This window comes from Lissotriton vulgaris, chromosome 12 (genome assembly GCF_964263255.1).
Source record: "Lissotriton vulgaris chromosome 12, aLisVul1.2, whole genome shotgun sequence".
Taxonomy (NCBI): Eukaryota; Metazoa; Chordata; class Amphibia; order Caudata; family Salamandridae; genus Lissotriton; species Lissotriton vulgaris.
In genome coordinates this window covers 601,989,235-602,001,105 of record NC_141700.1, presented here as the reverse complement: position 1 = coordinate 602,001,105, position 11,871 = coordinate 601,989,235, and the positions used below count along the sequence as shown (strand labels likewise).

At 42.7% G+C, this 11,871-nt stretch overlaps 1 long non-coding RNA gene across 2 annotated transcripts in view; it reads left to right on the top strand.

The window, feature by feature from the left end:
• Positions 1-10,374: 10,374 nt before the first annotated feature.
• The window catches only part of LOC147677820 (uncharacterized), a 71,392-nt gene continuing 69,895 nt past the window's right edge, over positions 10,375-11,871 (top strand). For both annotated transcript variants that reach the window (XR_015302569.1, XR_015302570.1), the window contains exon 1: positions 10,375-10,506. This is a non-coding gene — a long non-coding RNA (uncharacterized LOC147677820). The remainder of the gene's footprint in view (positions 10,507-11,871) is intronic.

The following is an 11,871-nucleotide window of genomic DNA, read 5'->3' as shown; positions in this document are numbered from 1 at the left end:
CTGACGACTAGAGGTGGGTAGGCCAACAAAGTAACAGGGTCCAGCTTGGCTCCTACAGCCCATGCACGAGCAGAGTCCAGAAAATGTTTTCCATGTAAATCATAAAACAAACCACCTAAAATGTGGTAAAGTCTCTGCTAAATTTAAAAAATGTGTTTTTCTTTAACACGTGAAAGAAATCCTTTTTAAACATGAACTTAAAATCATTCTGCCCTACCCCCAATGTCGCAACAGAGCATTTGTGAACTACAAAGTAAGACAGCTGTCACATTAACTATATATTGTATAGGTGGTATTCTTAACTCGCTTATTTGAAGGTGCTTTCTTATGCAATAGTGAAGAAAAACAAGGATTGGTAAAATAAAATAATTGGCTAAGAATACACAATTTAGTTAAGCGGTGATTCGTGATTAATCCAGGCTTTCTGGTTACATTTTTTTTTACAAATCAGCCATTAAATGGGTATGTATTTGTCTCTCTTTTTTAGCTCAACTGTTAATGTTTTTGTTTTTACCTCTTTGTGCATGAAAAGTGTGGCAGACAGAAGCCGCGTGAAAGCTCGGCTCGTTGTGAGCTAGAGACTCCAATGGGACCACAAGGTGAGCCAGAGCCAGGCTTCAGGCTCGAGGTTTCAGGGGCTCGCCCACCTCTACTGATGATTTCACATGAAGTGCTCCTGTAAAATGGGAAAATGCCTAAATACATATAAAATGAATACAATTACACCAAATCCCAGTAAACTAGACCCACAACATAGCACTAAATAGATATGTTAAGAATTCATGTGGAAAATATACTGTTGCCAACATGTAGTTTTGGCCAATGCAATGTGGTTACATCATTTACTGAAGTTAAACAAATGTGTTAAAGAATACAAATTGAGGCCTAAGCATGGACACTGTTGGCCTGGCTCTGTGATAAGTCAACTGCCCAGCCTCTGTGTGCATCTGGTACCGCTGGAGCCAGAACACTGTGTGCAAGGCTGAGTCACAGCTAAACCAGAGTTTTGCACTCTCGACAACCAAACAACGCATTAACACTAACTCCGGCCCACTGTCCCAGCTGCGAATGATCATTTTCGCGGGGCCCTGAACTAAACGCACGCGCCTCACTGCACTGGAGCGGCGCACAGAGTGCTAACGTGACGTACCCCTGGGTCAGCCTGTCTCGTCGCAGCTTCACGGGCGTTCCAGGTCCCTCTGCGTCGGCGCTTCCCCGTGAGAGAGTACCTAGCTGGAATGAAGGGTCACGGCAGCAGGTCAGCGCAGACCGCCCGAGTCACGGACTCACCCCAGCGAACGGTTTAGTTCGACTCCGGACTCCCGCGCATCCCCTCACGTGACCGGTAACGCTTCACGTGACACCTTGGTGCGCCCCGCCCGGGCTTCAGCTGCGGCTGTCACAACGTGTGAAACTGATCGATGACGACGTCTCACATCATGAGGCGTGCGGCTAGGGTGAGGTGAGGCCTCCTTTTCGTTTGTTACAATGTGGGCAATCAGCACTGCAGCTGTTATCACTTACTGTTATGACTTGAGGTCTCTGTGGAGTGGAAACACATAGTTGGCATAGGATACTGGTACACCAAGGCTTCATTTAGTGGGTGGGTCTCTCCACCTTCTCAGAAAACAGCGCCTCCTGGGTCTCCATCTTTAGTACTCATCCAAGGCTGTTACTCTTTTGTGTTTTGCCCACTATCGTCATCAATCAAACTGATAAATGACTAATCTTTGTGAAGAGGCACAGAAGCCCTTTTTATTAGAGTCAAGCCTGCAATGTGGTTAATGGAAAGGGCTTCAAGCCCGCAAGTTCCTTAACATTTCATGACTGGTCTGGCACTCTTCTTTTTTTATGGCCTCGTAATTCGTCAAGGCAGGCCTAATATCATTGTTGTTCCTCTCTGTGGAACAGGGACCAAACACTGATTGATACAACTTACTCAGTGCCCACCCTCTGCTTCAGACATGATTGAGGTACAATTTTGTTCTTTTTAACTTTTAGTGCCCTACAAACAGTGGGGGGATGGAAGCACACTGCTTCACCTCCCAACACAGTTCGCCCCTTTGCATCCTGGTAAATGCAGTTCAATTTAAATGCTTATTTGACAAACAGTGGTCAAAGTGGGCGGGATCAGCAGGGCACTACATGGCCCTACTTCTTTCATTTCAAAGATTCCACTCCCCTACTTTTTTTTTATGTGTCCCAGGATGGCAGAAATCGCCAAGGCAAATAGATAAGGCTCGGCGGTCGCGTCCGTTCGGGGACGGGCAGGTGGTCAGTGAGGGAAAAGGACTCTCTTTCCCTTCTTGCCAAGACAAAGACAATGTCCACTTCTGCTCTGCCTGGAAGCGGGACCCCTCTCTTTCTTTCTTTTAGTCCCTCTCTTTCTGTCTAGCTCTTCCTCACTGGAAACTGTGACTTCAAGAAACAGTACTCACCCTCTCTTTCCTCCTTTCGTTTATTTGTTCCACTGTGAAATGGATCCAAAAAAGAAAAACTCTTGTTGGAAATGTCTTTTTCTGACATTTATTCTATTCCAAAGTGTAGCCTCTGGAATAATAGGTTCACAGTATGAAAAATTAGTAACTAAATAGAGCAAGACAGTGGTTGTAAAGTGTTTAGTCATCAAAGTGGACTGATTGATTTTAGTCACGCCCATACACATTAGTGTCACTTTACAGAGTTTGCCAGCGAAGCGCTATTTTTGTTTTCTTGTCTTTCTTTGAACAGCATAGTTTTCCCCGGGTGGGGGAGTGCACCAATGCTGAAGGTACTGCAATCTCTAATTGATGTGTGGAGTGGAAAACAAAATGTGTACCGCAGCTCTGTGTTCACGGATGTTGTCTTTTTAAACCTTACTGCTTAAGTTTTTGTTAGGATATAAGCAATGGACATTGAAATGGGTCCCTTCCGGTTCCTGTAGTCCTGTCCTTAAATTTTCAAGCAAAAGTACTCACTGATTTTGTTTACGTGTGAGTGATTCAAGTTGTGCGACTGCAACGTACTGCTTTTTGTCCTGGCTATGCAGGCATGTGATGTTCCCCCATGGTGTGTGTCACTATTTCTTTGGTAGTGCAAGTACCAATGTGTGACTAGAGGTGTGTGCCTGCGATGCTCAGTCAAGTGACTTCCTGTGCAGCTACACCGTGTAGGTGCGAACCTATGCCATGCACAAGAACCTTTTGTGCAGGGCATCGACTGAAACACAATGTGAATATATTTTAGTGTCAATAACTCGTAGTAAACCTTAAATAAACATGTGTTTCCATTGGTTGAATTAAATAACATGAAATGGTGCTACTGGTCAGTGAAATGCCCCAAAAAATAATACAAATTGGGATGTTTTGCTCATTCTGGCCACACCTCTGACTCCCCCCACTGATCCAATCCTCGGGTTATTCCCGCCCTCTGATTCTCTACCCACAGTTCCCCTACTCCCCCCCCTCCTTCGACCACTGCCTACAAACAGAAGGCATGTGACTGGTAAAAACGTGCCCAGCAGGACAAACAAAATTGCAAAGATTTATTTTCTGTTGTTAACTTTCTTTTATTTTGCGAAGTCTTATTTTCTCACTTTGCACTCATGTTTTCTTTTGTATTTTCTTGTGGGCACTGTTCTCAAAAGATGAGGATTATTTTATTGCAAAACAACATTGTGTGTAATTTCTGAAAGGATGCTTTAACACATAATCATACAATATACCCTAGTCCACCCCACTCCAATCCACCCAACCCACCTCACTCCAATCCAAAACAATCTGCCCCAATCCAATCTAAAACAATCTGCCCATTCCAATCAAAAACTGCCTGCCCCACTGCAAACTGCCCCACTCCAATCCAAAACAATCTACCTCACTCCAAAACATTCTACCCCACCCAATCCATAACAATGTGCCCCACTCCAATCTGCTCCATACCAATCCAAAACAGTCTGCCCCACTCCAATCCACCCCACTCCCATCTACCCCACTCCATCTGCCCCACTCCAATCCAAAACATTCTGCCCTACTCAATCCAAAACTGTCCCACTCCAGTCTGCCCAACTCCAACCCAAAACAATCTTCCCCATACCAATATGCCCACTCCAGTCTGAGCCACACCAATCCAAAAGAATCTGCCTCACTCCAATCTTCCCCACTGTAATCTGCCCACTCCAACCTGCCTCACTCCAATCTGTCCCACTTCAATCCAAAACAATCTGCCCCACTCCAATCCACCCCACTCCAATCTGCCCCACTCCAATCTGCCCCACTCCAACCCGTCCCACTCAAATCTAAAACAGTCTGCCCCACTCAAATCCACCTCACTCCAATCCAAAACAATCTGCCCCAATCCAATCTAAAACAATCTGCCCATTCCAATCAAAAACTGCCTGCCCCACTGCAAGCTGCCCCACTCCAATCCAAAACAATCTACCTCACTCCAATACATTCTGCCCCACCCAATCCAAAACAATGTGCCCCGCTCCAATCTGCTCCATACAATCCAAAACAGCCTGCCCCACTCCAATCCACGCCACCCATCTACCCCACTCCAATCTGCCCCACTCCAATCCAAAACATTCTGCCCCACTCAATCCAAAACTGTCCCACTCCAGTCTGCCCAACTTCACCCTAAAACAATCTTCCCCATACCAATATGCCCACTCCAGTCTGAGCCACACCAATCCAAAACAATCTGCCTCACTCCAATCCTCCCCATTGTAATCTCTCCACTCCAACCTGCCCCACTCCAACCTGTCCCACTTCAATCCAAAACAATCTGCCCCACTCCAATCCACCCCACTCCAATCTGCCCCACTCCAACCCGTCCCACTCCAATCTGCCCCACTCAAATCTAAAACAGTCTGCCCCACTCAAATCCATCCCACTCCAATCCAAAATAATGTGCCCACTCCAATTCAAAACAATTTGCCCCACTCCAGTCCAAAACAGTCTGCCCCACTCCAATCTGCCTCACTGCAATCCAAAACAACTGGCTCCACTCAAGTCCACCCCACTCCATCTTCCCCACTCCCATCGAAAACAATCTGTGCCACTCCAATCCATAACAATCGGCCCCACTCCAATCCACCCACTCCCATTCTCCCCAATCCAATCCTCCTCACCTCAATTCACCCACTCCAACCCAATCACCCCACTCCAATCCAACCCACACAGTCCAATCCACCCCAGTCCAATCTACTCCATACTAATCCTATCCACTGCACCCCAATCCAATCCACCCCACTCCAATCCAAAACAATCTGATCCACTCCAATCTGCCCCACACCAATTAAAAAAGCTGCCCACTCAATCCAAAACAATCTGCCTCACTCCAATCCAAAACAATGTGCCCCACTCCAATCTGCTCCATACCAATCCAAAACAGTTTGCCCCACACCAATCCAAAACAGTCTGCCCCACACCACTACAAAACAATCTGCCCCACTCCCATCCATCCCACTCCCATCTACCCCCCTCAAATCCACCTCACCTCAATTCACTCCACCCGAATACAATCTAACCCTTCCCAACCCAAATCCAATTTACCCCAACCCCTTACATCCACTCAGTCCAATCCACCTCACTCCAATCCAGTCCTCCCCACTGTAGTCCAATCTACTCCACTCCAATGCACCCCACCCTACTCCAATTGGATCCACCCCACTCCAATTCACGCCACTCCTTTCCACCTCACCTTCATTCCACCCCACTACAGTCCATCCCACTCCAGTCTACCCCAACCCACTCCAGTCCACCCCACTCCAATCCACCCACTCCAATCCAATCCACTGCACTCAAGTCCACCCCACCCCACTCCAATTCACCCGACTCCACTGCAGTCTAATCCACCTCACACTACCCCAATCTAATTCACCCCACCCCTGTTCAGTCCACCCCACTCAATCTAATTCATCCATCCTACCACACTGCAATCCACCCCACTCCAATCCACACCACTCTAATCCACCCGCTCCAGTCCACCCCTGTCCAATTCACCACATCTTATTTCAGTCCACACCACCCCATTCCATCCCATCCAGTCCACCCACTCCAATCCACCCCACTCACTCTAACCCAATCTACCCCAATCCAGTCTACACCAGTCTACTCCAATCCAATCCACCCCACTACCTCATTCCACTCCAACCCACTACACCCTATTCCACCTCACCCCACTCAACTTTATGCCACTCCACTCTACACCACTTCACTGTATGACACATCTGCAACCCTCTCTGTCACTAAACCACCGAACTCTACTCCCCTGTACTCAACTCTACAACACTCTACTAACCCTACTCCACTCTGCGAAACTCTACTCAAACAATTCCAGTCTTCGACACTCTACTCCCACAACTCCACTCTAGGACACTCCACGTTACAAACTTTTAGCCATGCTGAACAGCAGACCCACTAGTGTACAACATGGCAATGACACAGTGCCAAAGCCAATAGCTCCTGTATAGGCGAGACCTATTGGCTTTGCCAATGCTTGTTTGTTTGAGTACCCGCTCAGATACTCACAACAGACAAAGAAAGAGGCGCCCATGCCTATCAAATTTTGACTACAAAATGTGGGTGAAATTGTACGTTTAAGGTGAACCAATTAAGGTGAATAGAAAGAACAAACGCTTTTGGGAACTGTATAGGTTTCAAAAAGTGGATGACTCCATTAATTTATATGGAGGCCTTTTATTTGCCAGGTGTGAGTTGAAGTTAAAACAGGGTGACGACTGCCAAATCTGTGAGTTTTGTCAGTTATGACATCCCATAAATGTCAATGTTTTGCTAAGGAGTGCACAACGATGTACTCTACCTACTACTTTTTCACATGAAAATATATGCAAGTTAATCAAGTGATGCTACACCGCTACGTGTGCTGTCGACATATGTTTACATGAACTAACAAGTACGCAGACTTGGATGCGGTGTGCACTGTTCTCATTGAATCACATAAGACAATTTGTTAAACATGCGTACCAGGTCGTTTCGAGATGATTGGATACAGGCACAGGTTTAGTAAATGCAATCTTTAAAGTGAGCCGGGGAGACCTATGGGGTAGAGGATATTACAACACGAGCAACATCTACACTTGGCCACTGCTTTTGAATGTGGATATTTCATTAGTAATTAGTATTAATATATATACGGATGCTATATTGAGTGGGATCACAAGAGATATTCCCCTGAGGAAGGGACCTTGATGTCCCGAAATGCATCGGACATGAAAATTAATATGATAAACATATTATGCACTGTGTAAAATGTTTTGATTTTCCTATTATATATAGTGTACTTGAAACTAACTGTGGGTTTTGACATCTGTACCATAAAACTAAACAGTATTAGAATCTAGATATCTGTATGGAAATTAATGGATGTAAAATCTATCTGTAATATTGCTTGGTAGTGAATCTCTGTGTTTAGGACAATAACCCGTTTATGAACTGTATGATGTTTACACATATAATCTTTCCAATGACTGCCCAAAATTATGTAAAGGACGCTTCGGTTGTTTCCGGATATGTGAATTTGACCTACTTTTTATAACCAATGGGTTTTTCAATAGTGCACACAACATTGTGCCCCTTTATAGACATATCTCCAAATTGATAATGGCCCAATGATAAATTACGGATAATCTGAAATCTCCGTAAGCAACGGCAGCGTCCTCTCCTAGACCTTGATGTGTAAATTAATATAATGTTGAATTGGTTTTGTGAAATAGGCCATTAATGTTTAATGCAGGTTTTGCCCAAATATATTTGTTATGTGGTCGAAAAAAATGAAAACCAGGAATGGAATCATTTGGGTCAAAAAGTATAGGGCTGGTCATAAACAGTATTAATATCAGTGAAGGCTTAGTCTAGTTGTGAAAACACCATGACCAGTTTACATCAGTTCCAAAAGGTAAATTAATGAGATCGAGCGGCTTTTTATATAAAAAAAAAATTTTTGAAACCAAATCGCCCTATAATATCTGAGAATCAATTAATACGGATATATTAACTTATATTAGTGCAAAAGGTAAGAATAAACTTGCGCTAATTTGCATTAAGTATTCGGATAATTGCGACATGTATAGAATACGAAAACACGAACATGGCACACATTTTCTAGTTGAAATATACGGCATTGAATGATGCAGTGATTGTGCGTTAGTCCGTCGTCTATTGTGTATTGAGATGACAGACAAGATCGCTAATAAAACTACAAACATGGCGCTTCCCGCGGGCAAACACCCTGTAATTAAAGAAAGGTGTTTGCAATTACATTATTATTGACAATTTCAGCCCGTATAAAAAGAGACAGCCTGGCCGGGTTATTATTTGTAAACCGGAAACCAGGGAGACCGGGCTGACGGCGTGCGGTTCGCGTAATAAGGTAAGACTAGTCTATGCTCGGAATCCCGTTAGTAGGCTTTTAGAACACACCTAAGTCTTTGTTCGGGGTAGGAACGGTTCCCCCGCTATGTAATCATAGGGGAACTAGTGAGCCAACTCCCACTTGATATTTCAATAAACAACGGGAGTATCTTGAAGGCGGGAATAGACCCAACGATGTGGGTTTGTTTTAATAAATATGGTCCATAATATCAACGTGACCAGAATACGGAAATAGAGCCAACGATGTGGGTTTGTTTTAAAAAATATGGTCCATAATATTAACGTGACCAGATTTAAGAATTGTTAATTGAGCACAAGAAATAATGATGTGGATCGTTTCTTGTCCAATTCCAGATAAATGAGTGTAAAAAGTGGCGCCTTGGTCATTTCTAATATTTAGGGTCTAAATAGCTAGACATGTAGATACAAGCCCCTTTAACATAACGCTTTTTTAAATCGCAAAACCCTCTCTTTATCTATCCAGATTATAAAGACTACCTCAATTTAAAAAGAGGATATACTATCGTGCCAATTTCCCTAAATTGAAGAAATCGGGGTCGGCCTTGCATGAAGTGAAGACGAAAAAATACGAACAAGAAAATCTTAAGGAGTCCATTCATTTATACATGTGGCCCCTTTCAAAACACGAAGTAAGCAACAATATTTAATGTTATGCTGCTCAAGATGTTTTGCAAAGCATGTTGATTTTAGATTCTAAAACATGTTATTGTACATGCAGATCCGCTGACGATCACGCAGAGTTGCAGGGGATTAATAAACTTAGCCTCAACTTCCGGATCCATACTGGTTTCGCAAAGTAACATTGCAGTAAAATGTAAGATAAATACAATGTTCCGCTCTTTGACACCGCACTAGTTTAATTAAATAAACTTAGTATCCCCATATAATCTGTATACTAATAAATATTATGCACTTTTTCTAGAAAGAAGATGTTTTTAATGTAGTCCTGAAGAAGGTGTCCTAACCAATCAAGCACCGAAACGCGTCAACAGTATTGATTTTAACTGATCATTGTATATTTATGTATTGAGTATCATTTAATGTGATTAATGAATATATGTGCACAAAAAAATTTTGGGGGGCATTATTTTAGTAAATGTTTATAATGAGTTTTGTGATGAAACCTTTTTTTAATAAATATTTTAATTAAATTTGTCTGGATACATCTCATGTTATGATATAGTTTATGTGCATTACACAATGTATTGGGGATATTATTGATTCAAGATAGGTGTCATTGCTTACAAATTACACTAATGCTTTGAGCTTTAAAACACAGAAAGGAAATTTTTCTGTTTTGGTATAACATTTCCCGGTCCTTTCTGGGTTGATAAGGGAAAACTCTCTTTTTTTTCCCACAGGTTTCGTAAATGCAATCTTTAAAGTGAGCCGGGGAGACCTATGGGGTAGAGGATATTACAACACGAGCAACATCTACACTTGGCCACTGCCTTTAAGTGTGGATATTTCATTAGTAATTAGTATTAATATATATACGGATGCTATATTGAGTGGGATCACAAGAGATATTCCCCTGAGGAAGGGACCTTGATGTCCCGAAATGCATCGGACATGAAAATGAATATGATAAACATATTATGCACTGTGTAAAATGTTTTGACTTTCCTATTATGTTTTATTATGTATTTAAGGCATCCATGATATAGAAATGTTGTCTGGAACAAAAATGAGGTACTAGACTTATGGTACCGAACATAAATAATGCAAAAGTACTAAAAAAGTACTAATAAATACTAATTGAATACATAAATGCATTAGTGTGAAATAAATAGCAGACTGTGATTAATATTGTGTTTAACACATTTTCTAATTTGATTCAATGTGAACAGTGCACACCGCACCCAAGTTGTGTAATTGTCATAAGTTGTTATCCCATAAATGTCAGCATCCCTTCACTATCTGAATGTCACGTCGCTCAGACAGAGGGTCATTGTTCATATCTTTGCAGAACAGATAACGTGAGCAAATAGGAAGCACTGGGGTGAGAAGGCGCTCTCCTCAGATCGTATGATGCAGTCACTCTAGAGGAGGCCTCGGAGAGGGCCTGGCGAAAGGCTACTACAGCTCAGTACTGGGAGGAGAGGAGGTGAAGGTAAGTAAAACATGTCCAGGCGCCCTGTCTGCTTCACAAGATCTTTAATAGTTTATCAGTGGTTCCCAAACCTTTAGAATCATGACCCACTTTTTCGAATGACAAGCGTTCGCAACCCACCTACCTTTAATGGGCATTTGTATCATGTGGTATCACAGTGTCATTCACAGACAGCACATTTTTCATTGACATGGCCACTAAGTTTCCACAAACGTACAGTTTTGCTACTAGTATAACTATATAGCACACAAATGATAATGTGTGGAGATAGAGTTTCTGTGAATATATATTAATATATTAAAATCTCTGTGTCCAGCACACTTCGGAATTATAAAAAATGTGCTTAATTTTTGCATTCCTAACTGCTGAAAGCTCACACTTCATTTACAGGTATTTACATTTTGCTGTGTGTTGCAAAAACACATCAAAGAGTCTTACCTTATACGTTCCCTCGTCACATCATTCACTTTAAAACTTCTCTCCATTTGTAATCAGAGAAAAAAAAGTAAACACCAATCCTGCCTCAATTTATCGGAAGGTAATGCCTGACATTTGACCTCTGTCTTTGAAGCACCAGCAATTGTTATAAGTTAAACACACAATTTATTTATTGCTCCCACTTTCCTGACCCACCAAAAATCACCTCACGACCCCTCCCTGTGAGTTACGACCCACAAGTTGGGGAATCCAGCTTTAGTCTGTTAGAAGGTCCCCTTGAGGTCTCCACACCTGCCATCTGACTTGACACCTTCGAATTTGGGTAGGTTAAGGGGTAACCCCCTAAACTGAAAAGAAAATACCTAAAAAAAAAGTCTACGCTTGATTTAACAAACTCACACTTTTTCTTGTGTAGCATGAGACCACATTCCTTCAATGTCTAGAGCACAGCTCTCAGCCTGATGTTCTGTGATGGTGTGTAGACTATGACACCATCATTGACATCAATCATGCCAACCAATCCTAGGCATACAAGGGTTGAGAAAGTCGAAGTGGAATGTGAATCAGGGGAAAACGCGAGTTTGTGATACACAGATTTGATTACTATCTTGGAAACACACTGTGATGCATATATCTCTGCTACGAGATCATCCATTGTAGAAGTGAGATGGTGCCGTGTTTGCTTGCAGTATTGGGGAAAGTTCACGTGTACTTACAGCCTGACTTTCTCTGTTGTCTTTGTTTCTGCATGACCACAACAAGATAAACCTAATGCTTAGGTCCTGATACATTTCCAATGATGTCAGGATCTCCACGTTTAGTGAGTACATCTCTCTGACTTTCTTCTGCATGTTAAAAACCATGCACTATGGCATAGAGTGACTGGGTGAACAGTTTTGTCACTGTGCAGATTGACTTTTTTTAACT